Genomic DNA, 16,981 nt, shown 5'->3' on the forward strand with positions numbered 1-16,981 from the left:
GGAGAAGTTGGACTGAGGACCTTCGGGATTAAGTGCTTAATGGTTGAGTTTTTGCCATTTTTAGCCTCATAGAAGCTAGGGTTAGAGGTTTTATCCTTTTGGGTGGACTTAATGGATAAAGTTGGAAACTTTATCCTTCTAGAAAATATTTTGGACTAGATCTGAGCTTTGGAGTTCTTGGGACTGAAGGAAGCAGCTTAATCCATTAAGTTGTTTTGGATCCAGTGCCCACGATGTGGCATCAGGTCGCCACGTCGTGGCGACTGGGGTTAGATCGAATGTTTTGTCCTGATCGGGTGCCACGAGATAGCCAAGGACGGCCACGGTGTGGCGCGTCGCTGAAGCTAAATAGACCCAGGTTGAAAGATGTCGAAGAAGTTGAAATAGACCCATGGGTGAAATAGTCTCAATATCGGTTGAAAGATACCAAAGGAGTTGAAATAGACTCATGGGTGAAATAGACCGAGCTTAATTTCTTTCTGTTATGTATGTTTCTGCAGGTGGTATTTTGGAAAACTCAATGAGCTTTGTGATTACAGTTTTATGTTTATGGTTTCAGGTATTTTCAATTCGAAATGGAAGGACCCGGTGTGATTGAACGCATCCATCTGTATTCTGCTTTTTATGACATGATTTATACTTTGATGACAATTTTATATATTATCACATCTTTATGGATTTTTAAATGAATGAATGATGATTTTGATAGTTTTAAAAACAAAAGTTTTTACATAGTAATTTTTGGATGTTACAAATAAAATGCAACAATCCGATAAATCTTTGATTCTTTGAAAATAGTTCCATTTTTTTTGGCTATATAACATTGCATACACAAGCATAGTAAATTGCAAGATAAAATAACCTAACTTCATGCAATAATTTGAAAGAATAACCTAAAAACTTACGAACACTGACAAAGCGAAAAGCTTTTGTTTATTGGATTGTTTGATCAAGACAATCCAATGGCTTATTGATGACTTCATGACAACAAAGCGACAAACAACTAAAGTCATCTCAGTTAAGCTACATATATGTAACATCCCGAACTTCGCCGGTATATTTCGAATCCCTTCTCTTTATTTAATTGCCATTGTAGTCCTTGGAGTTGTTTCAGTTGGGCCATGAGAAGTATAAGTTCTAAAGTTGCAACTTTGGGTCAAGAAGGAGTACGCTGAGCGTACTAGGCGCGCCCTAGTACGCTGGGCGTACACTCATGTACGCTGGACGTACTCATGTCAGGAGAAAACCCTAATATTTAGGGTTTGGGGGACTATATTAACACCCTTATGGATCATTTCCTCTGATTATCCTCAGCATCCACTACCTACATTCGTCCTCCCCAAAATCCTAGCTCTTCCTTGTGGATGTAAGCTTATTTGGTGTGTTTTAGAGTGTTTCAAGAGGAAGGCATTGCATCCAAGTGTTGGAGAAGAAGATCAAGTTCATAGATCTGAAGTTAGTTTGTGCTCAAGAAGCTCCTAAAGGTATAAGGTTCCAAACTTTACGCTTATATGCTTAGATCTCATCATTTTACTTTATTAGAAGCATCTCTTGTCCCAAAAGCCATAAAGTGGTGTATTTTGTGTTGTGGACGTAAAGAGCTGTCCTTCCAGGCTCTTGAAGGGACTTTGAGTAATAAAAATAAGGTCCCATAAGTTGTAGGTGTCCCATGCAAGAGAAATAAGGTCTTAATGGATTAAAACCAAGCATTTAGGACTTTATGGACGTCCAAAGTAATAAAGTTCGTGACTTTATGGACCCTGGGCATGTTAGGCCTCTAGATCTGAGATTAGGACTTAAGTGCTTAAGTCATTAAGCACTTAATAAGGTTTTGCCCAGTTATGGAGTACGCCCATCGTAAATCCAGTACGCCCAGTGTACTGGGTCAACCACCCCGATGGTGGTCAACATCTGGTCACGTACGCCCCGCGTACGTCCTCTGTTGGGCCATTGACATTTGGGCTTCGGGTATTGGGCTGTTTATGGAGTAAAGGGACTTGGGCCTTTACTGGACTTAGTAAATAAAATGTTTTGGGCCAGTGAGTGGTAGTGGATCATGGGGTTAGGCCCAATAAGGAGGTTGGGCCCAATTTAGTAAATTGGGCCAATAGTGGACTTATGTATATGGACTTCCAAGTTGAGGGATTGGTGTGGGACTTTGGCCAACAAAAAGGGAATGGACTTAATGAGTTATGAGGACACTTAGTCAAGGGAGTAATGTTGGGTACTAACCTAGTATTTATTATTATGTGACAGTTCGGGATTCCCGGTGAGACAACAGTTAGAGAATTACAGTATTTCAGCACTACTTGCGAGGTGAGTTTTCCTCACTATACTCAAGGGTCTAAGGCACCAAGGCCATCCCTTTGGATTGTTATCTGGTTATGTTATGCTAGTATGATCTATCAGATCAGTATCCTAGAGGGTAGGATAATATTATATGATATGTGGTATGATCTGTTAGATCGGCATCCTGGTAGATAGGATGGTGTTATGTGCTACGTTGTATGATCCGTTAGATCAAGTATTGTCTATAGACTGTTATGTGATTATCTGTTATATGTGCACATGTTTGTTTAGCGGTTGAGGCTTATCTGCTTTGTGCGAAGGCCAATAGACCTGGGCATTCCAACCTGTATGTTGTGGGTCGTGAGTATTCAATCCCGAGGATGATTGGACTCGTAGTGTGTGGGCATTCCAACCTATTTGTTATAGGCCTTGGGTATTCCATCCTGAGGATGATTGGACTCATAGTATGTTGGCATTCCAACCGGATGGTTGAGGGCCTAGGGTATTCCAACCCGATGGTTAACTGGACCCATAGTATGTTGTTTACGATTATATGTGTATTATTGTGGGTATGGGTATTTTGGCGGAACTCACTAAGCCTCTGGTTTACAGTTTCAGTTTATTGTTTCAGGTACATCAGGGGATCGCGACAAGGCGAAGGCGTGATCGTACAGCTCCTCATATTTATGTTTATGTTTCTGGGATACTCTGATATTATACCTTTTGAAAACAAGTTTTGTAATAACTAATGGTTTTTGGATTGTTTAAAAAGTTTTAATTTGGCTTTAATTTTATGGGTGTTACAAGTTGGTATCAAAGCCTTGGTTTGAGTGAATTGGAGGAACAATCATGTGACTCCAGTCTCAAATCAAGGAAAAGATTTTCAAAATGATTTTTAAAGGGTTCCCGGTCATTTATGCGGATTTGCTGATATCTTCCTATTATATTTTCAATATGGTGGTTATGAAGCGTTTCGTGACAGGATCCGGATCAGGATCAGGACAGGGTGATCAGGAGGCCCCAGCAGCACATGAGATTATCGGCCAGGAGGGGCCATTGTTGACAGAGGATCGAGTCAGGGAGATCATCCGCGAGGAGGTGGTCGGGATTATCCGGGGTTAGATTCCGGACTATCAAGTCCGCTATGATGGAGTACTTTGATGACAGATATGCAGCCCTTACTGAGACAGTTGTTGCTACAGCCACCGCGGCTGTAACAGCGGTAGGAGGGGGAGCAGGCCGAGTTGTTCAGTATCGGGACTTCGATAACACGAAGCCCCCGACTTTTGATGGTACTCAGGATCCCATTGTGGCCATGAGGTGGCTGTCAGATGTGGAGGGGTGTTTCTTTACATGTTCATGTCCTACTGACCAGAAGGTCAGATGTGTCCTGAACCTGCTGAGGTCCAGGGCAAAGGACTGGTGGAGATTGATGACGGGGTCGTATACAGATGACCAGAGAGCTGCTGTTACTTGGGAGTAGTTTAGGGACATGTTCAGTGCTCGCTACATTCCGAGGGTTGAGCGTGAGCAGTTATCTCAGGAGTTTTTGGAGCTGGGACAGGGTACGGAGACGGTGACAAAAATCACCCGTATGTTTACTGAGAGGGCGATGTTTTTCCCAGAGTTTGCCTCAGAGCAGGCTCAGATGACATGCTATCTGAGCATGCTCAAGACTGACATCCATCAGTTTGTTGCCACTCAGAGATGTGATACTCTACTGGAGTTACAGGAGGCCGCCAGGCGGTGTGAGTTAGAGCTTGAGCTACAGTTGAGGGAGCAGAGGCAGGCCCCGACACAGTCGCAACCGGCGCTGAAGCGGTTCAAGACCACTGATACCAGGACTGGGGGACAGCCAGGCCACACTTGTGGGAAGTGCGGGAAGGCTCATTCAGGGACATGCCGGGCACGGAGTGGGTGCCACCGATTTGGCAAGTGGGGCCGTCTGGCCAGGGATTGCAGGCAGCCAGCTTCGACTTCCGGAGTCAGGCTTTGTTATCATTGTGAGCAGGTGGGCCATATAAAGGCCCATTGTCCTCTACAAGCCGCCAAGCCGGCGCAGGCTCCAGCACCGGCTACTTTGAGTATCATGGATGGGAGACCAGTCAGGGCAGAGCCTCCGAAGGCTCAGGTTCGTGCCTTCCAGCTTACAGCCGAGGAGGACAGGGCAGCACCAGATGTGGTTGCTGGTATGTTTCTATACTTACTCCCATTTGTTATATCTGTTGTATGCTTATCTGTTGTACCTGTGCTTAGGTACATTTTTAGTAAACTCCTTACCCGCATTGGTGATAGTTGACTCGGGGGCGAGTCGGTCGTTTGCATCTCAGACTTTCAGTAGGGAGTTCAGTATGCCAATAGGTGAGCTAGAGTGTCCATTGCGAGTCTCCATCGCCAATAAACACGGGATTCCTGCTTCTTCGGTCTACCGATGATGTGAGTTGGAGATTTTCAGGGTGTCCTTTCCGATAGACTTGATACCGATTCCCACCAGACCACATCTATACAAGCACAGGCATACATTTAACCAATAGGAACATTTAACGAAGTTGAAGTGTTTAACAAGTAGAAGCGTATCGTGAAGTAGAAGCGTATCGTGAAGTAGGAGCGTATCGTGAAGTAGAAGCGTATCGTGAAGTAGGAGCGTTAATAAGTAGAAGTGCATCGTGAAGTAGAAGCATTAATAGGTAGGAGCGTATTACGAAGTAAAAGCGTATCACGAAGTAAAAGCGTATCACGAAGTAGTAGCATTAACTAAGTGGAAGTATAACGAAGCAGTAGTATCTAACAAAGTAGGAGTATAAAAACACGGAAGAAAACTCAATGAAAACTTTGGAAAACCTTTAAACTTGGGAAAATCACGTCTTGGTATTCTTTTGTAAAATAAGTTTGGAAACCTTTAGAAATCCTTTGAAAACCTTTCATAAACAAATTTTAAATGAAACTTTGACAAAACATTATAGGTAAAGAAAACCTTTGTTTAAAATGTCGCTGTAACTGAATTTGAAATAAAACATACAGCGCGAGAGACAATTTGAGAAGAGCTTTGAACAAGTGAAAACATTTTAGAAAACCATTTACAGTATCATTCTTGGTAAAACAGTTGACAGTGTAATAAATCCTTGTGCATGCGGGTTATCAATCACATGTGATTGATATGATAACTGGCATGTTTAACTTGTATCCCCCCCCCCATAAAAGCATGTAAAAACATTTAAAAGGTTAATTCAGGGGTATGAACTCACCTGTTGTAAGTGGATCGAACGAAGGTGCCGGTTGGGCGTTCGGTGTCAAGTAAAGACTTGAACACACTTAGTGACCTATTAACATATGATGACATATGTTTGTTGGGTTTTGAGCAATCTAACACTTCCTAAGTGTGCATGCAACCCTAATAAACCTTGGATCTATGTTTTCTTCTAAAATACATGCAAATAATAATTTCCAAGGTTTCTTCCTAACTAGCATAGCATAAGGATTATGAATCATAAAACTACTAGTAGAAATACATACCTTTTGATGGTGGTTGATTGCTTGGAGTTTGAGAGCCTAGCACCAATAATGTGAATGCCTCAAATGGAATCACAAATCACCACAAACACTTGGAAAACTTTGAGAGAGTGTATACACACATAGAAAATCGGCCATACACACAAAACCACACTAGTGGCTATTTCATGCAACATAAGCATGCTTATATAGTGTGCATGGTTAGGGTGAAACCCTAATAACCCATGACCTTTCCTTTTCCAAGGATCCATGGGTTAAAAGCTCCATGGATCATCCATGGACTTCCATATAAGCCTAGCCCATTAACAAATGAGTGTTAGCCCACACCATATAAAACAATAGCCCACAATTTAATTAGTCTTCCTTTTAATCTCTAAATTAATTCATAATTAATTTAAGACTAAGACTAATTAAATAACTTCATATTAATATATTATAACTTACAATATATTAATAAACATATGTGTATAACTCTCATAAAATTATCCATAAATAGTTCGGGTGAAGTGCAACCCAAATGGACCATGCCGGGTTGGGTCAAGTATGTACCAAATAAGTTATGGACTTAGACACCTTATCCAACAGACTCCCACTTGGATAAGTCTAATAACTATATTTGCGTATGTTACTTCAGGAACCAACCAGCAATCGTAGCTCTCGAAAACTCTGTTGAACTGTGAAGCGCCATTTTAGATAAGTGATCATATAATCCTCTGTTCTCATGATATCAGCCGGAAAAATACATGGAACAACGTCGTACTTATTGTCCAGCAGTTTGTTTCCTGATTTCCGATTTGTTTGACAAAGAACTTAATTGAACACATCAATTTTAGTTCTGACCGGCCGGTACATAGGTCACAACAAAATCATCGAGGGGCCTAGATATCGCTTCTATTTCTAGAAGGAACAGATAAACTTCGACTCATATGCCTGTTCTACTACTTGTTGAATTGTACACAAAGGCACGTTTTATAACATCAAGTTACTGATGCGTTTACGTGCAATCAATGCACAACCAACTCATAGGTAACAGCTCATATCTCTAGGTTTGAAGATTTATATGATATTACCGTCTCACGATCACTCAAGATAAATTCCATGAAGTGATACAAGTGAGCGTGGGTTTAATCCGATACTCATAACTTATGAGCACTCATGAATGTTGTAGCAACCATTGCTATGACTAAACCCATTTAGCCATCTACAAACTCGATTCATGACAGTCTTGATTCATACCTACTTTCAACATATGAACGACTGTGGAGTGTTTAAATAACTTAGTCATTCGAAAAGAATAACCTAGCTATTTTGGAAGTCAAAACATGCAAAGTGAAACACAATAATAATCGAATCCAATATGGTCTCAGAACCCTTTTGAATATAAATAGAACCACCTTTTATTTATCACCATATTGATTACACATTATTCATTGTATAATGTTTCAAACAATCAACTTAAGACTTGAATAAAAAACAACAGTCGTCCCATGCTCCTAGCATGTACACTTTGTTTTTCTAAAACAATAGTTATGCCATACTCCAAGTATGCACACTATGTTTGTCTATGATCCTTACATTGTGATGTAGATCAATTGAACATGATTCCATTGATACTCATTTCACAATCCCAAATCCTTATTGTAAATGTGAGAATCCCCGATTCCTATCATTTACCAAAAAATCTGTTAGATTTTAAACTTTTATGCAATGTTCCTCTTGTAATGATTATGCACAAAGTCACCAAAACCTTGTCACCAGTCATTACAAAGTATTCCAAAGAAGGTCAACCTCTATGGAACGGAAGTCTCATATTCAAAGTACATTGCTTTGAACATCCTTCTTGCATTAAGGTTTTCTAATCTTACATAGATTGAATAACTTCCACCTATGGAGACATTTCCATAGTCCCATTTTGACTATCACTTCCGAACAAGAGTTACTTCTTTTCAGAATATGTCAATATGGTCCTTTCCGACAACTTACATCATACTTCCAACTTTCCCTGAGCAACCAATCTTTGGCGAACCTCAGATTGTCCTCGAAAATTTCTTAATCACCTTAGTCATATCCAGTTCTAGACTTTTCCCTTCTCAATGCCTTAAGCATTTGGAAAATTTAGAAAAGATGAATATTATAGCACATGCAATCGATCCTATATCTTAAGCATATGGGACACGATTCATGATGTTTGACATAAAGACATGATACTAGACCAGTCTTTTGCTACAATATTTTTTTTATTTGCCATGTTTTCAAAATTTAACTATAAAGAGGGATGCCGTAATCATAATCGAATTTTGAAAACGCAATATATATAGAATTTCTTCAAGTTGAACCATTCCAACATAAAATTCATATATATATATATATATATATATATATATATATATATATATATATATATATATATATATATTCTTGACTAAAGATGATTAAAATCTCAATCTAAGCTTTAGACTTGAAATGAAGTATAATTTCCTCTCCCTTAATTATAGCAAAACAACTTTTCAACCCCTGCAACTTCACGAATTGAAACTTTGTTTTCTATAATTAACATTGCTAACTTGCAACACTAAATGTAATAATCCTGCTCCCACTAACATGATGATTATCAGCATAACACTTATGCTCCCACTAGCTCTGACATATTTCCAGAAATCTGTTGGACTTCTGAAATTTAGATTTATACACCCTTTCTTAGATAGTTCACATGTGTGTCTAAACAATTTTCAGAACTATGAAAAGGGATGTCGTAATCATAGTCTCAATTGCTTAGGCATTTGCCATTTCTCACAAGTCCATGTTAGTGTGCCGGTTAACCACACGCGCTCCACTAACGACTTTTGAAAATGCAAATAACACAATTGATATCTACGTAAAATCTACTTAGTGAAATCGTTTCCTCACCATCATTTTCATGAATCAGAGAGAAACCTTATGATACTTAGATTTTATAGTGTATGAGTTCCTATCCATGTGAATTTTTCAAAACCATAATCACAAGATAAGATTAGTGACAAATTCAGCCTTACATGGATTAAACTTGTTCAGTCTTAGTTTCTTGTCACCTTGGTAGTACAAGGCCCACCAATGCTTCCAAGTTGAACTCTGATAACTCACATGCAAATTCAACTTATTTGAAGTAGGTACAGAAATAAGAATTATGTCAACACGATAGGTTGCAAACCTTAAGTTGTGTACTAGTGATAAATTACAGGTTTTACTTTTGATTAAATCTTGAAACTCTTTCAAGATCTTTAAGGCTCCCACTGTCCCCTTGACATATAAGTTTCCCAGTCAAGAACCATTCCTTGACAAAACAAATATTCAAGGGACAGTGCGGATTCTTATCAAGACTAACACTTCACACAATTGGTCTTAGTTGGTCTTTGTCTCATCCAAGACATCACAACTTACCAATCTCAAATGTACAAGAGTAGAAAACATTTTACTCTTACATTTGACTAGTGTTTATAAATCTTCCTTTATGTCACTCAAAGTTACAATCCTGGAGTATGACTCTAAGAATTGTTTTTGAACGAAGTATGACTCATCTTCTTGATTTTAACCAATCCAACAATTCATGACCTCTCTTCTTAGCCATAACAATGCACTAAGACGTCCTTAGAGTATGAATTTATGATATGGTTTCATAATCATTAAGATGATCATGAAATACGATACTAAAGTACTCTCCCATCCTTTCAGATTCGAAAAACTTTTATCTTTCTGCCTAATTTGATTCTTCTAATTTGTTTTGTCATACATTGTAACCTTTCCAATGTTATAGAATTATACTTAACCTTATAAGTATAATCATATTTACTAATCTTTAGTAAATCATGACAAATCAATCTTTGTGGTGGACAAGCTGTTGGGTTTAGAGCAATCTAACACTTCCTAAGTGTGCATGCAACCCTAATAAACCTTGGATCTATGTTTGTCTAAATACATGCAAAATAATAATTTTCCAAGGTTCATAACCTATCTAACATGGCATGGGGAACATTTAAACATAAAAGAGTTAGATAAGATTACATACCTTCTGATGAGATTGATTCTTTGGAGTTTGAGAGCCAAGCACCAATAATGTGAATGCCTCAAATGGAATCACAAATCACCACAAACACTTGGAAAACTTTGAGAGAGTGTTCACACACTTATATTTTCGGCCACACACAAGCACACACACTAGTGGCTATTTCATGCAACATAAGCATGCTTATATAGTGTACATGGTTAGGGTGAAACCCTAATAACCCATGACCTTTCCTTTTCCAAGGACCCATGGGTTAAAAGCTCCATGGATCATCCATGGACTTCCATCCAAGCCTAGCCCATTAACAAATGAGTGTTAGCCCACACCATATAAAACCAATAGCCCATAATCTAATTAGTCTTCCTTTTAATCTCTAAATTAATTCATAATTAATTTAAGACTAAGACTAATTAAATAACATAACTTCATATTAATATATTATAACTTATAATATATTAATAAACATATGTGTATAACTCTCATAAAATTATCCATAAATTGTTCGGGTGAAGTGCAACCCAAATGGACCATGCCGGGTCGGGTCAAGTATATACCAAATAAGTTATGGACTTAGACACCTTATCCAACAGACTCCCACTTGGATAAGTCTAATAACTATATTTGCCTATATAACTTCAGGAACCAACCAGCAATCGTAGCTCTCGAAAACTCTGTTGAACTATGAAGCGCCATTTTAAGACAAGTGATCATATAATCCTCTGTTCTCATGATATCAGCCGGACAAACACATGGAACTATGTCTTGCTTATTGTCTGGCAGTTGTTTCTCGATTTCCGATTTGTTTGACAAAGAACTTTACTGAACACATCAGTTTAGTTCTGACCGGGCCCGGTACATAGGTCAACACAAAATCATCGAGGGGCCCAGATATCGCTTCTATTTCTAGAAGGAACAGATAAAATTTGACTCATATGCTTGTTCTACTACTTGTGTAAATCGTACACAAAGGCACGTTTTATAACATCAAGTTACTGATGCGTTTACGTGCAGTCAATGCACAACCAACTCATAGGTAACAACTCATATCTCTAGGTTTGAAGACTTATATGATATTATCATCTCACGATCACTCGAGATAAATTCCATGAAGTGATACAAGTGAGCGTGGGTTTATACCAATACTCATAACTTATGAGTACTCATGAACGTTGCAGCAACCATTGCCATGTCTAAACACCTTTAGCCATCTACAAACCCAATTCATGACAATCTTGATTCATACCTACTTCCGACGTATGACCGATTGTGGAGGTTTGAATAAATTAATTATTCTGGAAGTCAAAACATGCAAAACTGAAACAATAGTAAATAATTGACAATGATAGTAACACTTTACTCATAAATAAATCACAAATTTTATTCATCATCAAATGTCGATTACATTTTACAAGTTTCAGGAAAACTATCTAATCTGTAAAACTAATATCGTCCCTCAGCCCGATGCGTCTCGCATGCTGAAAATGCTTAACCCTCGTCAGTCCCTTCGTAAGGGGATCTGCACGATTCTCATCAGACGATACCCTCTTTGCCACGAGGAGTCCTTCTTCAATCTTGTGTCTTATGAAGTGATATTTCCTGTCAATGTGTCGGGATCTGCCATGATCTCTTGGTTCCTTGGCTAAGGCAACCGCACTATTGCTGTCACAGAAAATCTCCATAGGTTCTTTAATAGCTGGTACAACTCCAAGGTCTCCGATGAAGTTCTTTAGCCATATTGCCTCTTTCGCTGCTTCACTCGCTGCTACATACTCTGATTCACAAGTCGAATCAGCCACCGTCTCCTGCTTGGAACTCTTCCAAGAAATTGCCCCTCCATTTAAGGTAAAGACCCAGCCCGAATGAGCGCGGAAGTTATCCCTATCAGTCTGAAAACTAGCATCACTATACCATAATACTCTCAAGTCATCACTCCCACCAAGGGTAAGGATCCAATCCTTAGTCCTCCGCAGGTACTTGAGAATGTTCTTTACCGTGGTCCAATGAGCCTTGCCATGGTTCCCCTGATACCTGTTGACCATGCTCAAAGCAAAGGCCACATCAGGGCAGGTACAAGTCATAGCATACATAATCGAGCCAACTGCGGAAGCATACGGTAATTGGCTCATCTCAGCTATCTCTGCCTCTGTACTCGGACTCTGAGTCTTACTCAGTTTGGCAATGCTTTGGATCGGTAAATCTCCTTTCTTAGAATTCTGCATGTTGAACCTTTTCAACACCTTATCCAAGTAGGTACTCTAACTAAGTCCAATTAGTCTTTTACTCCTTTCTCTTAATATCCTTATCCCTAGGATATAGGCAGCCTCCCCTAGGTCCTTCATAGCAAAGCACTTCCCAAGCCAAGACTTAACCTCCTGCAAGGTTGGGATGTCATTTTCTATAAGTAGTATGTCATCCACATACAGTACCAAGAATCTAACTATACTCCCACTAGCTCTGACATACACGCAAGACTCATCTTCGCTTCTCGAGAAGCCAAACTCTTTGACCTTCTCATCGAAACAAAGATTCCAGCTACGAGATGCTTGTTTCAATCCATAAATGGATTTCTCAAGCTTGCATACTCTGTTAGGGTACTCTGCACTGACAAAACCCTCTGGTTGATTCATGTACACATCCTCAGCCAACTTTCCATTAAGGAAAGCGGTTTTGACATCCATTTGCCATATTTCATAATCATGAAATGCTACAATGGCTAGCATAACCCTAATAGACTTAATCTTTGCTACGGGCGAGAAGGTTTCATCATAATCAATACCCTGAGTCTGAGTAAAACCCTTCGCAACCAGTCGAGCCTTATAAGTATGCACCTTTCCTTCCATGTCGATCTTCTTCTTGAAGATCCATTTGCACCCGACTGTTTTACGGCCTGGTACATTGTCAACCAAGTTCCAAACTTGATTGTCATACATGGACTGTATCTTGCTGTCCATAGCCTCCTTCCATTTAGCAGACTCCGGGCCTGCCATGGCTTCCTTAAAACTGCTAGGTTCATCCAATTTTACCAGTGTACTATCGCTGATAAACGTATCACATTCCGTAGTAATATGAAAGCCATAATAAAACGAAGGTGTGTTCCTAACCCGTGTGGAACGCCTCGGAGGTACAGACATGTCAGCCTGCTCAACAGGAGTTTCCTCCTCAGGTTGATTGCTAGTGTCTGAGGTTCCTTCACCAATTGCTTCTTGAATTTCTTCAAGATCAATTTGCCTCCCACTGTCTCCTTGGCTTATAAATTCTCTCTCACGAAAGACCCTTCTTCTCGCTACAAAGACCACATTCTCACTGGGTCTGTAGAAGAGGTAACCAAAAGATTTTTGTGGGTAGCCGATGAAAATACACCTTTCACTTCGGGGTTCGAGCTTATCACGCCTCACGAAAGCCTCGAAACCCCAAATCTTGATGTGGTCTAAATTGGGAACCTTCCCAGTCCACATCTCATGAGGTGTTTTGGTAGCCTTCTTTGTAGGGACTAGATTAAGGATATGGGCGGCAGTCTCTAAGGCATACCCCCAAAAAGAGATTGGTAGCGAAACTCGACTCATCATAGAGCGAACCATGTCCAACAAGGTTCGATTACGCCTCTCAGCTACACCATTCAGTTGTGGTGTCCTGGGAGGAGTCAATTGTGAGACAATCCCACACTCCTTAAGATAGTCAAGGAACTCGGTACTAAGATACTCACCACCTCGATCGGATCGAAGCATCTTAATGTTCCTGCCCAATTGATTTTCTACTTCCTGTTTGAATTCCTTAAACCTTTCAAAGGTTTCTGACTTATGTTTGATTAAGTAGACATACCCATATCTACTAAAATCATCAATAAAAGTCACATAATACCGATTAGCATCCCTTGTGGCGGTTTTGAATGGCCCACATACATCAGTATGTATTAGGTCCAACAAACCCTCACCCCTTTCACAAGTTCCAATGAAGGGTGATTTTGTCATCTTTCCAAGTAGACAAGATTCACAACTATCATCCGATTTAAGGTCGAATGACTCCAAGACTCCACTCTTTTGGAGTTGGCCTATGCGTTTCTTGTTTACATGTCCAAGACGACAATGCCACAATGATGCTTTATCTAGGCTAGTAGAAGAATCAATATACAACACATTATTTCCTAAGTTGTCTACAATCGACACAGTTTCATACACACCATCACAAGGTAACGCTTTAAAATAAAACACATTTTTAAAGAAAGCATTAATACCACCACATTCATTATCAAACGAAAAGGTAAAACCTTGTTTGTACAAAGCATGAAAAGAAATAATATTCCTCGCCATTTCAGACGAGTACACACATTTATTCAAATCTAATTTTAACCCATTATTAAGCAACAAAGTATAAACTCCAATCTTGGAAACAGGTGAAGCCTTCCTATTCCCCATGATCAAGTTTATCTTCCCGTGCTCCACATCCTCACTTCTTCTTAGGCCCTGCAAATCAGAACATATGTGAATACCACATCCTGTATCAAGCACCCAAGAGTTAGAATATGTTGAGTAATTAGACAATATAGTGTAAATACCTGCATGGGTGGGTTTCACTTTCCCATCCTTTAGATCCTGCAAGTACTTAGGGCAGTTTCGCTTCCAGTGTGCCTTTTCATGGCAATAGAAGCATTCAGCATCCTTGGGAATGGCAGAAGGAGTGACAGAAACATTCTTGGTCTTCGATGAGGAGCCTTCAAGAGACTTTCCCTTGGTACCCTTCGAAGGGTGCTTCCTCTTTTTCCCTTTGCCTTGCCCGATAGCCAAAACAGGGGTAGATGTTGGAGTAGGAGTAGTAGAGGTAACAACCGCCTTGCCCTTAAGACCAGTTTCAGCGGTCTTCAAGAGTCCTTGAAGCTTGTTGAGGGTAACTTCCTCCTTGTTCATATGATATGTCATACGAAAATGGTCATAACAAGAAGGTAAGGAGTGCAAAATGATGTCAATTGCCAACTCCTCAGGGATGTTCACATTCAGCTTCAGCAAACGGTCCACATACCTTTGCATTTTTTGCATGTGAGCCGTGACGGAATCACCGTCCTTCATTCGGGTAGTTATTATGGAGGAGATTATTTCATACCGCTCATGACGAGCACTCTGATGGTACCTTTCCATCAGGTCTTGGTGCATCTCAAAAGGGTAGAAATCTTCATATGACTTTTGGAGCTCGTTTGTCATCGTGGCCATCATGATACATGCCACCTTAGTAGCATCTCTCTCATGTGTCCTGAATTCAGCGATCTCCTCAGGAGTAGCAGTAGACTCATCAAGATCTTTTAACTCCTTATCGAGGACATATTCCTTGTCCTCATAACGAGTAACCATCCTGATGTTCCTAATCCAATCCATGAAGTTGGAACCATCAAAGATGACCCTCCCACAAAGATTCATGAGAGAGAAAGAACCAGTTGGGTTAGAGCCTGAAGCATTAGTGTTGGAAGACATCTGAAAGAAGAAAGCAAGTTTAGATTAGATATATATAATCCTTAATAAGACACCCAAATGTGATATTAAGGCTAGGACCCAATCACAATATATTATACTTAGAAGAGGGATGTCGTAATCTAAGTAATAATATATTTGAAAGGTAGGTGAATGACGATTCACCAATTTCCACCATGAAAAACAAAATGAATTATTAGGTTTTAATTGGATTTGAAATTCCTAGATTCTTTTGAGATTCATTGAACTTTTCAATGGCATGTTTCAATCTCGATTGTGCCCTTCAAGTTTTGTGACTGGGATGCCGAGGATCACAAAACAAGGTGTGAATAACCATGCTAATTCACTTGGTACCCTTAATATTATCACCTAATCAATGTGCCAGTTAACCACACACGCTCCATTGATCTATGACAAACATTAAGTCACCCTTTGTGATCCTTACTAGTCCAAGTTAGTGTGCCGGTTAACCACACACGCTCCACCAACGACTTGGTAAGGTACAAAGTGTGAATTCCATGGACTAGCACCATGTTCACATTTTTCCTAAAATAACTAAGATTGGGAATTAAAAAGGTTTAGTTACTTTATAATAATCATTATACTTTTAATGAGGATTTAAAGTCATTGTCCTACCCGTTCGGCTAACGACCCTCCACCAGTCAAGCAAGCGGTGGGTGAGAGTGGACACCCATTAAGTTGTCATTTTATAGGCAACAACCTTATACCCACCTTATAGACCGGCTTCGTGAATGAGGCTTACTAACGGTAGAACGACTTATTCTTATACATATATATATATATATATATATATATATATATATATATATATATATATATATATATATATATAATAATTAACCATTAATGTTATAAATAGTATAAGGGTTGAATTTTAACTATTAAAACTCTAAGAGTTGGAATTAAAGTTTATTAAAGTGTGTGAAACTTTACAAATTCCAAAACTTGAGGGCAAGTTTTGTAACTATCTAAAACTTTTCATTTCATAACTTATGAATTAAAGGTTCATAAAATGAAGACTCTTCATTTTCATGTAACTTATGTGTTTAAATGTGTGTGTTAAAGAAAAGTGACCTTTGGATATCCATAACTTGAGGACAAATTATGGACTCCATTAAAACACATAAATGATCAAGAATTAATTCTAAACAATTTAGCAAATAATTCCTATCATCTTCTAAATTCATAAGAACATGAACATGATCATCAAAATTTCAAGAATTATATGAACACATAAAATCATGGAATTTTGATATATGCTATTGTAAATGGATTATAACAACCATTACACCAACTAAAACAAGTTTTATAACACCAAAATAGTTTAGGGTAATGTTTCTAGTCCATTTCCAGCAGCAAAAGTCGAAATTCTGCATTCTGATCATTCTACTCGCCGAGTGCACGAACCTACTCGCCGAGTAGGATGCATTTTGCCTTGAACTCGGCGAGTCCCCCCATGGACTCGGCGAGTCCATCAGCCAGACAGCAACAATTTCAACTTTTTTCACTATTTTGCATCAAGTATCAAACAAGCAAGCCTAGGCTCTGATACCACTGTTGGGTTTAGAGCAATCTAACACTTCCTAAGTGTGCATGCAACCCTAATAAACCTTGGATCTATGTTTGTCTAAATACATGCAAAATAATAATTTTCCAAGGTTCATAA

This window comes from Lactuca serriola, chromosome 5, assembly GCF_051521515.1.
Source record: "Lactuca serriola cultivar US96UC23 chromosome 5, Lser_US96UC23_V15, whole genome shotgun sequence".
Taxonomy (NCBI): Eukaryota; Viridiplantae; Streptophyta; class Magnoliopsida; order Asterales; family Asteraceae; genus Lactuca; species Lactuca serriola.